The 15,906-nt window shown below is 42.5% G+C and overlaps 1 protein-coding gene across 2 annotated transcripts in view; it reads left to right on the plus strand.

Annotated features, from left to right (window-relative positions):
- Positions 1-3,358: 3,358 nt before the first annotated feature.
- The window catches only part of RASL10B (RAS like family 10 member B), a 239,410-nt gene continuing 226,862 nt past the window's right edge, over positions 3,359-15,906 (plus strand). Inside the window, exon 1 of one of the 2 annotated variants that reach the window (XM_082246701.1) lies at positions 3,359-3,488. The gene's annotated coding sequence lies outside the window, so the exon portion shown is untranslated. The remainder of the gene's footprint in view (positions 3,489-15,906) is intronic. The other variant, XM_082246700.1, reaches the window with a different exon arrangement.

A 15,906-nucleotide genomic window follows, 5' to 3' on the forward strand; every position in this document is an offset into this window, starting at 1 on the left:
ATAAAAACGTTTGTGTACACGGAGCCTCAAAAACTGAATATAATGCTGATCCTTCTAAAATGCTACAACAAGCCGGTACAAAAGTGATATTATTTGCATTTTTTTAGCTTATAAAAAAACGCTATTGTGCATGGAACCTCAAAACCCAAATAAAATGCTAATGCTCCTACAACGTGACAAAAAGCCGGCACAAAAGCGATATTATCCGCATTATTTTAGCTTTTAAAGAAACGCTATTGTGCCAGGAGCCTCAAAACCCAAATTAAATGCTAATGCTCCTAAAACGCTACAACAAGCCGGCACAAAAGCGATATTATCTGCATTTTTTTAGCTTTTGAAGAAACGCTATTGTGCCAGGAGCCTCAAAACCCGAATTAAATGCTAATGCTTCTAAAACGCGACAAAAAGCCGGCACAAAAGCGATATTATCCGCATTTTTTTAGCTTTGAAAGAAACGCTAGTGTGCAAGGAGCCTCAAAACCTGAATAAATGCTAATGCTCCTAAAACGCGACAACAAGCCGGCACAAAAGCGATATTATCATCATTTTTTTTAGCTTTTAAAGAAACGCTAGTGTGCCAGGAGCCTCAAAACCCGAATTAAATGCTAATGCTCCTAAAACACTACAACAAGCCGGCACAAAAGCGATATTATCCGCATTTTTTTTAGCTTTTAAAGAAACGCTAGTGTGCAAGGAGCCTCAAAACCTGAATAAATGCTAATGCTCCTAAAACGCTACAACAAGCCAGCACAAAAGCGATATTATCCGCATTTTTTTTTAGCTTATAAAGAAACCTCAAAACACGAATTAAATGCTAATGCTGCTAAAACGCTACAATCAGCCAGCACATAAGTGATATTATCAGCATTTTTTTAGCTTATAAAGAAACGCTAGTGTGCATGGAACCTCAAAACCCGAATAAAATGCTAATGCTCCTACAACGTGACAAAAAGCCGGCACAAAAGCGATATTATCCGCATTATTTTAGCTTTTAAAGAAACGCTATTGTGCCAGGAGCCTCAAAACCCAAATTAAATGCTAATGCTCCTAAAACGCTACAACAAGCCGGCACAAAAGCGATATTATCTGCATTTTTTTAGCTTTTGAAGAAACGCTATTGTGCCAGGAGCCTCAAAACCCGAATTAAATGCTAATGCTTCTAAAACGCGACAAAAAGCCGGCACAAAAGCGATATTATCCGCATTTTTTTAGCTTTGAAAGAAACGCTAGTGTGCAAGGAGCCTCAAAACCTGAATAAATGCTAATGCTCCTAAAACGCGACAACAAGCCGGCACAAAAGCGATATTATCATCATTTTTTTTAGCTTTTAAAGAAACGCTAGTGTGCCAGGAGCCTCAAAACCCGAATTAAATGCTAATGCTCCTAAAACACTACAACAAGCCGGCACAAAAGCGATATTATCCGCATTTTTTTTAGCTTTTAAAGAAACGCTAGTGTGCAAGGAGCCTCAAAACCCAAATTAAATGCTAATGCTCCTAAAACGCTACAACAAGCCGGCACAAAAGCGATATTATCCGCATTTTTTTAGCTTTGAAAGAAACGCTAGTGTGCAAGGAGCCTCAAAACCTGAATAAATGCTAATGCTCCTAAAACGCTACAACAAGCCAGCACAAAAGCGATATTATCCGCATTTTTTTTTAGCTTATAAAGAAACCTCAAAACACAAATTAAATGCTAATGCTGCTAAAACGCTACAATCAGCCAGCACATAAGTGATATTATCAGCATTTTTTTAGCTTATAAAGAAACGCTAGTGTGCATGGAACCTCAAAACCCGAATAAAATGCTAATGCTCCTACAACGTGACAAAAAGCCGGCACAAAAGCGATATTATCCGCATTATTTTAGCTTTTAAAGAAACGCTATTGTGCCAGGAGCCTCAAAACCCAAATTAAATGCTAATGCTCCTAAAACGCTACAACAAGCCGGCACAAAAGCGATATTATCTGCATTTTTTTAGCTTTTGAAGAAACGCTATTGTGCCAGGAGCCTCAAAACCCGAATTAAATGCTAATGCTTCTAAAACGCGACAAAAAGCCGGCACAAAAGCGATATTATCCGCATTTTTTTAGCTTTGAAAGAAACGCTAGTGTGCAAGGAGCCTCAAAACCTGAATAAATGCTAATGCTCCTAAAACGCGACAACAAGCCGGCACAAAAGCGATATTATCATCATTTTTTTTAGCTTTTAAAGAAACGCTAGTGTGCCAGGAGCCTCAAAACCCGAATTAAATGCTAATGCTCCTAAAACACTACAACAAGCCGGCACAAAAGCGATATTATCCGCATTTTTTTTAGCTTTTAAAGAAACGCTAGTGTGCAAGGAGCCTCAAAACCCAAATTAAATGCTAATGCTCCTAAAACGCTACAACAAGCCGGCACAAAAGCGATATTATCCGCATTTTTTTAGCTTTGAAAGAAACGCTAGTGTGCAAGGAGCCTCAAAACCTGAATAAATGCTAATGTTCCTAAAACGCGACAACAAGCCGGCACAAAAGCGATATTATCATCATTTTTTTTAGCTTTTAAAGAAACGCTAGTGTGCCAGGAGCCTCAAAACCCGAATTAAATGCTAATGCTCCTAAAACACTACAACAAGCCGGCACAAAAGCGATATTATCTGCATTTTTTTAGCTTTGAAAGAAACGCTAGTGTGCAAGGAGCCTCAAAACCTGAATAAATGCTAATGCTCCTAAAACGCTACAACAAGCCAGCACAAAAGCGATATTATCCGCATTTTTTTTTAGCTTATAAAGAAACCTCAAAACACGAATTAAATGCTAATGCTGCTAAAACGCTACAATCAGCCAGCACATAAGTGATATTATCAGCATTTTTTTAGCTTATAAAGAAACGCTAGTGTGCATGGAACCTCAAAACCCGAATAAAATGCTAATGCTCCTAAAATTCTACAAAAAGCCGATATTATCCGCATTTTTTTTTTTCTAGTATTTTTTGCGCTTATAAAAACCGCTAGTGCGCACGAAGCCTAGTTTTAGCAGACCTGGTCACAGGTCTACCTACTTCTATCTTGCTACTTATCATGAAAAATGAATAAAACCTCTGAATAAAATGATAATATCCCTGATAAAAATGCTAGCAAATACACGAGTGTTGATAAAAGTAGATAAACATGAAGTATAACGACATTAGAGGCAGGCAATTGTTGTCATGGCAATGTTGAAGCTGCACATGATGTTTTGCTGCTATGAGTTCCATATAAAAAGGTGGGTGACTGTGCCACCCGAGCCCGCCTGAATAGCCGCATCGTATCGGACTGCGCGCTTCTCTCTCAGTCCAGGCAGGAAACACTGATCTCTATAGGATCCCGCGGAGCTGCAGCCTCTGGCCCCGCCCCTCTGCTCGCCTCGTGCTCAGGGGAGGGGGACTCGGGGTAGATGGCGCGAGGACGCTGAGCGGGCGGGCGGTCAGTGGTGAGGCAGCAGGTGAGGCCACCGTGTGTGTCAGGTAAGCAATGAATGGGGAGGGGATATTTACTGGGCATAGGAGAGGTTCATTTCCCGCCCTTATACGGGTTGTGTAGTAGGTGATAAGCATGGAGTACTGCAATGCATAGGAGCCGTTGATAGCTATAGGCGCTGAGCTCCAGTGTTTGTATTGGACATGTGCAGTGCTGAGTGCTGTGTGCTGAGCCCTCTGCAGATGGCATTGTTCCATTAACCCAGCTGCTGCTGGAGACGTGTGGAGCTGTCCTCGGCTTGTGTGGTGCTGATCCCTTACCCACACTTGTTGGCGATTTCTGCTGACCTATTTGGTGATGTATGGCTATGGCGATCCTGATGTGTCACACAGGAGAAAATGCCCATTGTTTGTACCTTTTGTAAAGCTCAATATTATTGATTTAATAATGTGTAATCATAATAATACACTCTCAGCCTGTTCAATAACAGCTGTTTAACAAGGACTCTTGTGCACAATAGTGTTATCTGTTAAAGAAGAATTTCCCATTTCACACCCCCTTTTCTTTTACGCTGAGTGATTCACAAAAACAACATACTCACATACCCAGCAATCCTTCAGTGTCCTGAGACTCCATCACGCCGCTGCTGCGCGCAGGGTCCCGCGCCACCATTCCCTTTTGAGACATCATCAGGGGGGCTGTTTTTTTCTGGGTTGTTGCAGCCAACTTCCTGATGATGTGTATGTGCCGCAGAGCGTCATCAGGGGGCCACATGCAGGAAAAGCACCCGTGATGACACGCCACATGAGCAGTAGCATAACCTGCCGCCACCTGCGATGCAATAGATGGGTATCCAAAGGGAAACCATATTCTTGCCTAGGCAAGATTGGGGGAAATTCTTCAAAACCGGATAAATGATCATTTAATGTGTATGATTTTGAGAGAGGAAGAAATAGGATGACATGGCAAAAGGTGGAGGTCTGCTTTAAGAGTATGCCACAATGATTGACTTAGAAATCCACATAAGTTAAAAAAAAATATATATTATATATATATATTTATATTTTAAAGTATGGTACCTGATAGCCCAACTTGTTTCAGGCAGCACAGATATATATATATATTAAAGTATGATACCCGATAGCCCAACTTGTTTCAGGTATATATATATATTTTAAAGTATGGTACCTGATATGTATATATACAGTATATACATATATATATATATATATATATTTTTTAAAGTATGGTACCTGATAGCCCAACTTGTTTCAGGCAGCACAGACCTTAACCACTTCTGGACCGGAAGGATTTGCCCCCTAATGACCAGGCCATTTTTTTTTTTTTGCGATACGGCACTGCGTGATTTTAACTGACAATTACGCAGTCGTGCAACGCTGTACCCTTGTAAGGACGCTGTGTGTCCTTTTTTCTTCCCCCATAAATAGAGCTTTCTTTTAGTGGTATTTGATCACCTCTGCCGTTTTTATTATTTGCGCTATAAACAAAAAACACGTGACAATTCTTAAAAAAAAAAATATATATATATATATACTGTATACATATATATATATATATGTGTGTTTGTGTGTGTATGTATGTATGTATGTATGTATGTATATATATATATATACTTTCTGCTATAAAACAGTCCCAATAAAAAAAGAGAGGAGGTAATAGGATGAGATGGCAAAAGGTGGAGGTCTGCTTCAAGAGTATGCCACAATGATTGACTTAGAAATATAAATAAGTTAAAATATAATAACATTATATATATATATATATATATATATATATATATATATATATATATTTTTTTTTTCATTTTTATATATATATATATATATATATATATATATATATATATATATATATTTTTATATATATATTTTTATATATATATATATATTTTTTTTTTTTTTTCAGCACAGACCTTAAAGAGGAAGTAAAATCATTTATTTTTTTCTTTTTTGTTACCTGAAAAGTAAAGGCATAACGTGCTGGTATGCATCGCATATTAGCTCATTATGTGACAGTTACTTCCAAACAAAGCCCTCATCGTTCCCGCTGGAGGCCGCACACATCTTCACCCGTCTTTCTTCCAGGTCCACGGACTCAAGCTGTGCTACAGGCCGAAGCTCCATGACGTCACTCCTGCGTGGGAGCCGCCGGTCACGGCACAGGGCGCTGAAGAAACAGCATAGGAGGTTCTTTAGAGCGCATGCACCTATGACATAATTGGCACAGTATACAGTAGAGATCTCCTAAACAGTGCAAGTTTAGGAGATATTTACAGTACCTATAGGTAAGCCTCATTATAGGCTTACCTATAGGTACAAATACACAAGGGGGGGGTTTACAACCACTTTAAAGCGGAGCTCCACCAAAAAGGGGAAGCTCCGCTTGTTTGCCTCCTCCCCTTCTCTGCTGCCAGATTTGGCACCTTTTGGGGGGAGCAGGTACTGATTTTGACAGGTACCCGCTCCCATTTCCAGCTGACTTCACCGCGGCAAACTCAACTGGAAGTTATGTCCCCCCTCCTCCTTCTCCTGCCATCGGGCCATTCACAAAGCACAGCGCCCTTCGAGCATGCACAGTAGGGAACCGGCTGTGAAGCTGTAAGGCGTTTTCCTTAGCCAAGATGGCGGCAGCAGCAACCGAGAACCGATTGAAAAATCATCTCCGATGAAGTCACCACTGGATTCGTGGACTGATAAGTGTCCTATTAAAGTCAGCAGCTGCTGAATTTTATTTTTTTCTGAAGGAGCTTGGAGCTCCATTTTAAAGTGGTTGTAAACCCTTACATATACCCAATGAATTGATTGGCCTCAGATGATACACAGAGATGAAACAAATCCTCCTATGCAAGTTGTACATGTTTATCTGCTGACATTTGTCCTGTACATCTCTGTGAAACACAGAGAAAAATATATTTTTCACAGAAGCACAAAGCAGGGGGAGCTGATATTACACTCTGCAGAGGTCAGTGAAGAGAGATCTAAGAGCTGATTGGAGGGAAGAGACATGCCCCCCCCCCTTCACACAGCACACAGGTACAGAGCTGAGGCTGTCAATCAGCTGGCGCTCCCTCCCCTGTCACCTTTTTTCTCTTGGTGTCAGTAAAACCTGTCCATGCTGATAGCAAAAGAACTAGGCAGCAGAAAGAAATGACACTTCATGCTCTGGATTGAGACACACTATAGAGAGATATGCTTTGTTCATATTTCATGTCTGAGGTTTACAACCACATTGTCTGGCCACATAGTTACTTTAAGAAGTAAGCTTTGAATGGTGATGAAAAGTGATGTTTTTCTACAGACAACAAATAGTTAATGGTGCATAAGAACCAGGCTTCATCTTTTGTTATGTGGAAGAGTGCAAACGAATTGGTTGCTATGGGGGACAGCCACGGTTCTGTGACAGTCTTCTTTGCTTCCCTTTTCATAAGGTCATTTAAATGTTATATACTAAATATCTTTTTATCACTTTATGCATTATGCAAGAAAACCTGCTTAATGATCGTTAATGTTAATGATCTTTAATGTAGCATTGTTATACAACCGCTTCTTGCTGCAGAACATCTCGGATCTGAGGGAAGCCGGCAGTGCAGAAATGTTTCTCGTTTTGCAGCTGCATGTGTTTCTGACTGTAGTTTTGATTTTACATATACTCATCTCCGCAGCTGTCAGATCCGTCACACTTGTATGCACTTCCCTGTGTGTTTTTACTGGACTCAAAATGTCAATGTGGGAGTATAAAGACCTTTGTTTCTGCAGTTAAACTTCAATATTGCCCAGTGCAGTATTAGACCGGAGCTATATAAAATGCAAAAGCTGCAGTGCCATTACTTGCGGATGCAGTGTTGACATGCAATATTAGATACGGGTTTTGCAACGGCAGTGACTTGATAGTTATTGCCAGTCTATTGTCTGAATGCACTTGATTACATAACTGATGGCACAGTTATTAGTGGGAAAATAATTATGTAAACATTGCAGTTTGCACCATCCTATAAACTGGACACTGTGAAAACAGGCAATAAAATGTTCTTGTGCAGAAGACAAATTATTTTTCTGTTAAATTATTGTAATTAGGTGGCTTGGCAATTGTATTTGATTCTCAGCTGTTTTTGTTAAACTGTAGAGTAATATGATTTTATTGTTGTTGGAACAGTCATTGTACCTAATTTATGTTCAGTATGGGTCATTGTGTTCTTTTTTTGTTTCTACCCTATGCTTTTATTGGATGAAAGTTCTTTGTGCACGCTGGCAAAAGTCAACGTTTTACACATTCGCTGTTCTAGAGATGCTGACTCACCAGCTTCTTCAGGTATAATGCATCTGAGTAATAGCTCAGGTGGTATCTATTGCTTAGCCAATTAAGCTTCATGTAGAGAAAAGCAGGTTGTCCTTCAGAGGTTGGATACTGTCTAAACATCGACATGTGGATGCATGCTGGCAGTAACTGGTTGAAGCTGTCAGGATCTGCAGACTGCAGAGATTAAAAGATGCAAGTGAACTGGCAAAGGCCAGTCTTTTGCCTTCTTTTGGCTTTAACGGGGAAGCCGACCTTGGTGAACTCTACACATAATCAACTATTAAAGTTAATTGTCCCCTCTACAGTACGACTAACAACCTTTTAGCATTTGAAATAATTTACTTGAACAAGAGTTAAATCTCCCTTGGTAAGTAGTGCTGTAGCTTATACCATGTTGAACTGAGATCAATGAATAATTTATTTTAACCCTGTATTTAAAGCACAGACCTTTGCAAGGCCTCCTGGGGTTTTTTGTTTAACTGCTGCACCGGTCTTTGTTGAATAGATACTATCTATTAAAGGCATATGCATTGATCTTGCAAGAGATTACTTAATTTATTGTAGCTCCGAAGGTCACTAAGAGATTGACTTTTAACAGACAGAATGAGGATACATTTGCTTTGATTAATAACTGATAATCTCAGATTTGACCTTGGCTCTTTCACCTTTGCTTAAAGCATGTCTGTAAAATACAGTGTACTGTACAGGAGTCCCATAATATATTTGAAGAAATAAACTATTTATTTATGATAATGTTTTTTTTTTTTTTTTTTTTCATATTGTAAATAATTTGTTATAACCCCATGTAGAAGTTATCTGGCCTTTAGTTTCAGCATTGTGTATACTTGTACCGTGTGGCATTCGATCTTCCATGCTGATTTATTTCTGTATTGATAGTTTTGCTTGCGTAAATGAGTTGTAGCTGACTTTATCAGAAATAAAACAGTTAGGCTCGGTTCACACTGGGGCGGCACGACTCTGTACTACTTCGGGGGCGACTTGTGCATTCCCATGCACCACGACTTCGGAGCGACTTGCATGGACTTCACATAATGGAAGTCTATGCAAGTCGCTCCGAGGTCGCCCCGAAGTAGTACAGGACCCTTTTTTTAAGTCGTTAAGTCGGAGCGACTTGTGTCGCTCCTATTAGAACGGGTCCTGTAGCAGTCAATGGACTGCGAGGGAGCGCGACTTGTCAGGCTGACAAGTCACCTGACAAGTCGCGCTAGTGTGAATCGAGTCTTAAAGCAAAAAAAGGAAAAACTGTGATATATATATATATATATATATATATATATATATATATATATATATAGTAAATAAAAACAAACAAAAAGTGCAAGCAGAAACGTATCTATGAGATATCAGCATAGTTCCAATGCAAAAATACTTATTTAAAGGGGAAGTAAAGCTTCCTCTGTAACTTGTACCCATAGGTAAGCCTATAATAAGGCATTTCCTGGCTCTGCGTCATGCCATCATACTACGGGTCAACTCCGCCCCTCTGACCCCCATAGGACATCCCTGAAATAGCATAAAAGGCAGGCAGTACCTGGTGGAGGTGTTCTTTTTTTCGTCCTCGCTCCGGACACCTTGAAAAATATGTTATCCTTCCTTGTGGCCTTCCCAGGTTCAGCCTCTCTCCTGGGTAAGAAGACCCCCTCTTATGGGCTGTAAATCTCCCTCGATGGTGGGTTCCCCTTGGTGCTGGGGGTAAGTTACATTGCAGTATAAATTGCTGCATTTTCATACTGATACCATTAATTGACAGTCAAAACTGACACAGATGCCGTATTACAGTGGAGGTTCTTTCCTCACTGTTGTTACAGTATGCATGATGATATGAAGCTGGCTGGCAATTTTTTTGCTGTATTTTTATCCCCTTAAACATGCTTGCTGGCTCTTGTAGTTCACTAGAGATGGTGGTTTTGTATGCTCCAGTGTGGGGGAAGGGGGCCAGCCCAGGCTTCCTCTGATCACCTTGGAGCTTTTGGTTAATCAGTGGAGACAGTCTGCAGGTGCAGCTGGCTTCCTTTTCCTCTGTGGCCAATACACTGTGTGTAACTGGGTCTCTGCTGCTCTCACTGTGAGTACATGCACATCCTGGTCTACTTTGCCTGTGTTAAAGCTTGGGGTATTTTGTCTAAAGCTGCCGCCAGCCTCAAAGCACTGAAGATGTTTTTGGGAAGGAATGCGTTTTTTGTTTTTCTTTATCTTTTTTTGAAAAAGAAAAAGAGAGAGCAATGTATGTGGCCAGGACGGAATAAATTTTTGTCAGTTGGTCACTCTGAATGGACCTGATCGAGTGTGGAGCCACGGTGTAGTGGGGATGAATGTGAACTAAGCACCCTGCAACTTTGATTTTTATTCCCCAGGAGATCACATACTGAAATATTGACACGGCTGTGAATGCCGTCACTTGGCAAATGCTTCACATCATCTTATCACTAATTTGGAGGATATGTCAGCTATACCTTAAAGCGGTAGTCCAAGGATCTTCCTCTCATGCTTAGCACAATGAGGTGCTGGGAGGATACGTTGCCAGGAAGGAGAATGTGTCTATGCCTTAATGGGGTAGTCGGAGGTTCTCCTGTCCACTATTTGTAGCCACAAAGTTACTGTGAACACTGGATGCAGTTACCATTCCCAAGTGTTTGCATATAGCTTGCGCTGCTTTACAATACTGTTGCTACCTGCTGCAGAGACAAAAACAAGGTTACTTCTGTTTGTGGGCGACAGACAACAGCATAAGCTGGCACTTTGTGCAGCCTGTGGCTATCCTATTAGTCCTTATTGCTTAGAGCAGATAAGGTTCTCCATGTGGAGGAGAAAGGGCTCTGGTTGGGAAGCTTGTGTAAAGTTTTCTCAGTTCATGTAAAGGCTTGTTTGCCTGGCTCTTGGGGATGGCCCAGGACTACAGCATCAGAGTTGCCTTAGTGGGGAAAGCCTACGGCCACACCACACCACACCACCCTGTATCTGCTAGATCTCAGAAGCTAAGCGGGTTTAGACCTGGTTAGTGGATGAATGGGGGACCACCTGAGAACACTAGGTTCTGTAGAGCAGCGCATATACCTCTTATCCAGCAGAGGGCAGTAATACTGATAATTGTGCACTTAGCTTCTCTAGGGTTCTGAGTCAAGCTGCCCCAGTGCTGTGGGGGACAGTTCACCACTCTAAGTCCATGGGGGCCCTTGCATGTTCTGCTTTCTGAGGCTTTGCAGAGTCTTAACAGCCATAGGTATGCTTCCTCAAAGCAGAGGCAACAGGGGGCTTGTGGTTTCAGAAGCCTTGGCTCCCCGGAGGTTTTGGGGCTGCATTTCCCGTGATGCTCATACACTCTGAGTTATATTTGGGCATTGTGGGAGGTGTGGTTCTGGGGTGCCGAGGTTCGCTATCACTGCTCTAGAGCTATGGTCAGATGCAGGTTTTAAAAAGAAAGCAGTGTACAATGTTTGCATTACCTCCCATACCCTGGAAGACATTTTTAAATGTTTGAGGATCAATGATCGCTAATGTTCTCATCTCTGCAGCAGTTTCCTGCTTCCTTACCATAGCTCCCATGCTCCACCAATCTGTCAACAGTTTTAAGGAGTGATTTTTGGCTCAGGGCATTCTTTCGATGCGGACACAGAGGTGGAGCATGAATATTCATTCCCTCTCTTGGGTCACAAATGTCAGATGGCCTTTGGATGATTCTTAGTGCTAAGCACATGCAGTAATTTATGAAGGTTCCTGTCTTTATGACAGAATCCTGGAAAACCATTATTCTGGTGGTAAGGAAGGGCTGGTGCCCTTTTCTGGACTTCGCAAACGCTAGTCTATAGATTCCTATAGTCTGGGTTCGCCACACACTTTTTTTTTCTAGCAGACAATGACTTGACCTAGGTCATGGTATGTTTTTTGGTTGGCATTGTCCCCAGAACCCTCTTGAGGGTACTATCAATCTTTATGGCATTTATTTCCTCAAGTGACATTTTGCGGATAGCGAAGTAGGGGTGCTGCTGCTAAGTAACGTTTTTGCCTGCAGGACCCTCTAGATCTTGGAGTATCTTGTCAATTTTTAGTAGATTCAAATCCAGTCTACTTAAGTCCTGGATCGCTGTTCATTGCAAGCAAAGGTCATGTACATCCTTCTGGGTCCGGGTATGTTTTTGGTCACGGCCCCCGCCCCAGAACCCTTCTGGAGGTACTATCTATCCTTGGGGCGTTCGTTTCCTCAGTGATATCCTGCTTAGAGCGACGTAGGAGCACTGCTGCTAGTTAACGCCTTAGCCTGCAGGACTCTCGAGAGCTTTCATCTTGTCAAGTTTTAGTAGAATTGAATTCAGTTTACTTACTCCTAGATAGCTATTCAGTGCTAGTTAAGGTCATGCCCATCTTTCTGGGGCCTGGGATCCTGAGCATTATGTGGACTATATCCTGGTGTTGGCTCACTCCAGGGATTTTCTCATAGACCACCGGGATCAAGTCTTGCAGACCCAATCAGAATTTGGGTGGATGATGAATGTGCAGAAGAGCCAACTTGTTCCGTCCAATGCCTAACCTACCTGGGCAGGGGGTTTCAGTACAGTCGAATACAAGATTTTCTTGTGAAGAGAGAAGATTGATCGAGTCTGTGCGGGGACCAAGGGGATTAGGTCCTTAAAGTAAATCACGGTTCGTCGATGCATGAGTTTTTTAGGTCTCCTAATAGCCTGTATCCCGGGAAGTGCCTTGGGCACGGTGGCACAGGAGAAGGTTTCAGTTCTGCCTTCTAAGCCTGTGGCGCCGCGGTTCTCTCAGCCAGAGGTTCCAGGTTCCTTGCTTAGTTTCCAACAACCTTCTGTGGTGGACCAAGAGGAGCAACCTCTCCCTGGGCGGGCCCGTCAGCCCTGGAGACTGGATCACGATTACTGCGGATGCCAGTCTCCAGAGTTGGGGGGCACATAGCCTACAACTGAAAGTGCAGGGAGTGTGGGACCAGAGTTTGCCATGTTCCTCGAATCTTCTAGAACTAACAGCGGCCAGGGAGGCGCTGAAGACGTTTTTGCCCGTAATCCAATGCAGGAGAGTCAGACTTCTCATGGACAATACAACGGCAGTATCGTACATTGTGAAACAAGGGGGGGACAGGAAGTCTGCAACTTCTCCAGGTAACTGCGGAGATCTTCTTGGCCGAAGCCCATTTGTTGGACTGTTCAGCATTGTGTCTCCCGGACCCTCAGAATACCCTAGCAGACCAGTTGAGCAGGAACTTCGCCAACTACACAGGATGGATGCAAAATCCAAAATATTTGTCGAGCAATGGGGGTTCCCGAGATGGACTTAATGGCGACACATTTCAACTGTCAAGTTTTTTTCCCACTTCTTCTGCCCACAAGCTCTGGCCCAGGATGCTCTCTATCAGAAGTGGGGCTTCAAGCAGGTCTACCTATTTCCACCAATTACTCTAATCCTCAAATCATTGGTGAAGATCATGGATGAGGGAGTACCCACTATTGGGATAGCTCTATTCGGGCCGAGGAGGCCATGGTTTCCCCTTCTTTGTCGTCTGGCGGTGTGTCCTCCAATAAGGCTCCCTCAGGTCAGGGACCTTCTCATCTGCAATGGCCACACTCACCCCAACTCGGCCTGTCTGGCCTTGACTGCATGGAATTTGAGAGGAGCAAGCTCCAGAATCTAAATCTCTCTGACTCAGTAATGTCCACCATTCTGTCATCCAGGAAAGAATCTGCTAAAGGCCACTTATTATAGAGTGTGGCAGAGGTTTGAGGATTTCTCAGTCCAACAGGGATTTTGTTTCCGTTTACCCTCAGTGGCGAATATATTGGATTTTCTGCAGTACGGCCTCGACTCTGGACTAAGCTTCAACATGCTTAAAGTACAAATTTCAGCACTTTTGGCTCTTACCAATACCTCATGGTCAAAGGAGTCTCTAGTAGTTGGATTCCTCCGCGCGGCAATCAAGATATACCCGCCTATTCGTCCTTTTCTTTCCAAAATGGGATTTACTGTTCGTATTAATGGGGTTGCTAAAAAGCCCCCTTTTTTCCCCAGATTCGGACAGTCCTTTATGGTACCTGACATTAAACATGGTTTTCTTGACAGTTTTGGTCTCAGTCAGAGGAGGCTCAGACACTGCAGCCTTCTCCTACAAAGAGCCGTTCTGCACCTTCCTTCAGGACAGTGTAGCGTTACAACCTTCTCCGAACTCCTTTCCTAAAGTCTCGTCTGAATTTAATTTTACTTGGGAATCTGTTCTCCCGGCCTTTTCACCTTCTCCTCAGACTTGGAGGAGCCTAGATGGTATGATCTGGATATGAAGTCTCTCCCACAGACATAGCTGCCCAGAACGGTCTCGTTCCGAAAAACAGATGCTCTTTTTTTGTATTCCCAAAGGGTCCCAGGATGGGTATGCCGGGCCCTCCAAGAGTCCTCTCGACAGGGATAGTTAAAGCAATCCAAACAGCTTACTCCCTGGAAGGCCTCCCCCCTCCTCAGGAGATCCGAACACCTTCCATAAGAGCGGTGTCATCCTCCTGGGCAGCTTGGTCCAAAGTATCGGCAGACGTGGTCTGTAAGGCAGCAGGTTGGAGATCTAATACCTGCATAAAACACTAAGCTGGATGTGATGTCATCCCAGTAGGCTCAGATGGGAGCTTCAGTAGTGTCTTCTGCTGTATCAAGATATTACAATTAGTTTCTTTCAGCAGTACCTGGTGTTTGTAATTGATTCTTCCCACCCTGTGTTTTGGCTAGTTAAGTCCCGTAGTATGATGGCATGACGCAGAGCCAGGAAAATGGAAAATTGTTACCAATCCTTACCGTAATTTTCCTTTCCTGGCTCTGCGTCATGCCAGCACAAAACCCTCCCTGGTCCGTCACAAGCTCATACAGAACACCTCCACCAGGTACTGCCTGCCTTTTATGCTATTTCAGGGATGTCCTATGGGGGTCAGAGGGGCGGAGTTGACCCGTAGTATGATGGCATGACGCAGAGCCAGGAAAGGAAAATTACGGTAAGTATTGGTAACAATTTTCCATTATCTATAGGTACTGGAAATATCTCCTAAACATGCACCGTTTAGAGAGATATTTACTTTGTATGCAGCCAGTGACATCACTGGTGCATGCACTCTGAAGGAACAGCCGCCCCCTGCCTTTCCTTCAGAGCCCTGTGCGGTGCACGGTGGCTCCCGTGCTCATGCACAGGAGTGACATCATCGTGGCTCGAGCCATTTAGATGGCCCGAGTACGTGAATCCGGAAGGAAGACGGGTTAACAAGTCGGTGGTGTCAGCGGTGTGCGGGCGCTGCTGAGGGGGCTTTGGTCTAAGGAAAGCATTTCATAATGAGCTAGTATGCGATGCATACTAGCTCATTATGCCTTTGTCTTTCAGGTTTTTATTCTTACATTTGTTTTTGTTTTTTTTTGAGGTTTACAACCTCTTTAAGTTGCGCTAAACTAATCAACATGAAAAAGTCTACAAGTGTATTGTGATAATCCAAATGGGTGTCACTAACATAAAAAGTCCACAAATGTAGTATAATAATCCAGATAAGTATCACTACCATCCACCACATTGGAGAGGGATTTTGCGTGTGTACAAGTGATTGAAAAACTCCCTTACCAAATTATATGGACCTCTCATTACAAAAGGTCATAAATGCTTGTGGCTCCATCCCCAGCCAGGGCCTTTTGGAGCATCAACGAGGGTCTTCAAACTCGACTCACCACACTCCTCTGCACAGTGTCATGGATGTTACCCAAAATACAGAAAGCTCCATATAGTGTAATCTTGTAAAATGTTATTATTCAGATAAAAATAGATTGCACTTACAGTGTAGATGTAAAAAAATGCCTAAATTTATGTGTCGGCGCACACAACAACCTGTCCTTCCAGGACTCGAGGGTATTGGTGACATCAATAAAACGTGTCGTAGGAAATAGATATACGGGGTATGACATAGCAAAAAATCAAACTGGAAAATCTCAAGGAACTTGATGTCAAAAATATATATATTAGAGCTGCACGATTCTGGCCAAAATGAGAATCACGATTTTTTAGCTTGTAATAAAGATCACGATTCTCTCACGATTCTCTGTGTAACAAAAAAAAATTGGGATAACTTTACTATTACGTTTTTTTTTTTTTTATTCATTAAA

This window comes from Pelophylax lessonae (genome assembly GCF_965119305.1).
Source record: "Pelophylax lessonae genome assembly, chromosome: 2".
Classification (NCBI taxonomy): Eukaryota; Metazoa; Chordata; class Amphibia; order Anura; family Ranidae; genus Pelophylax; species Pelophylax lessonae.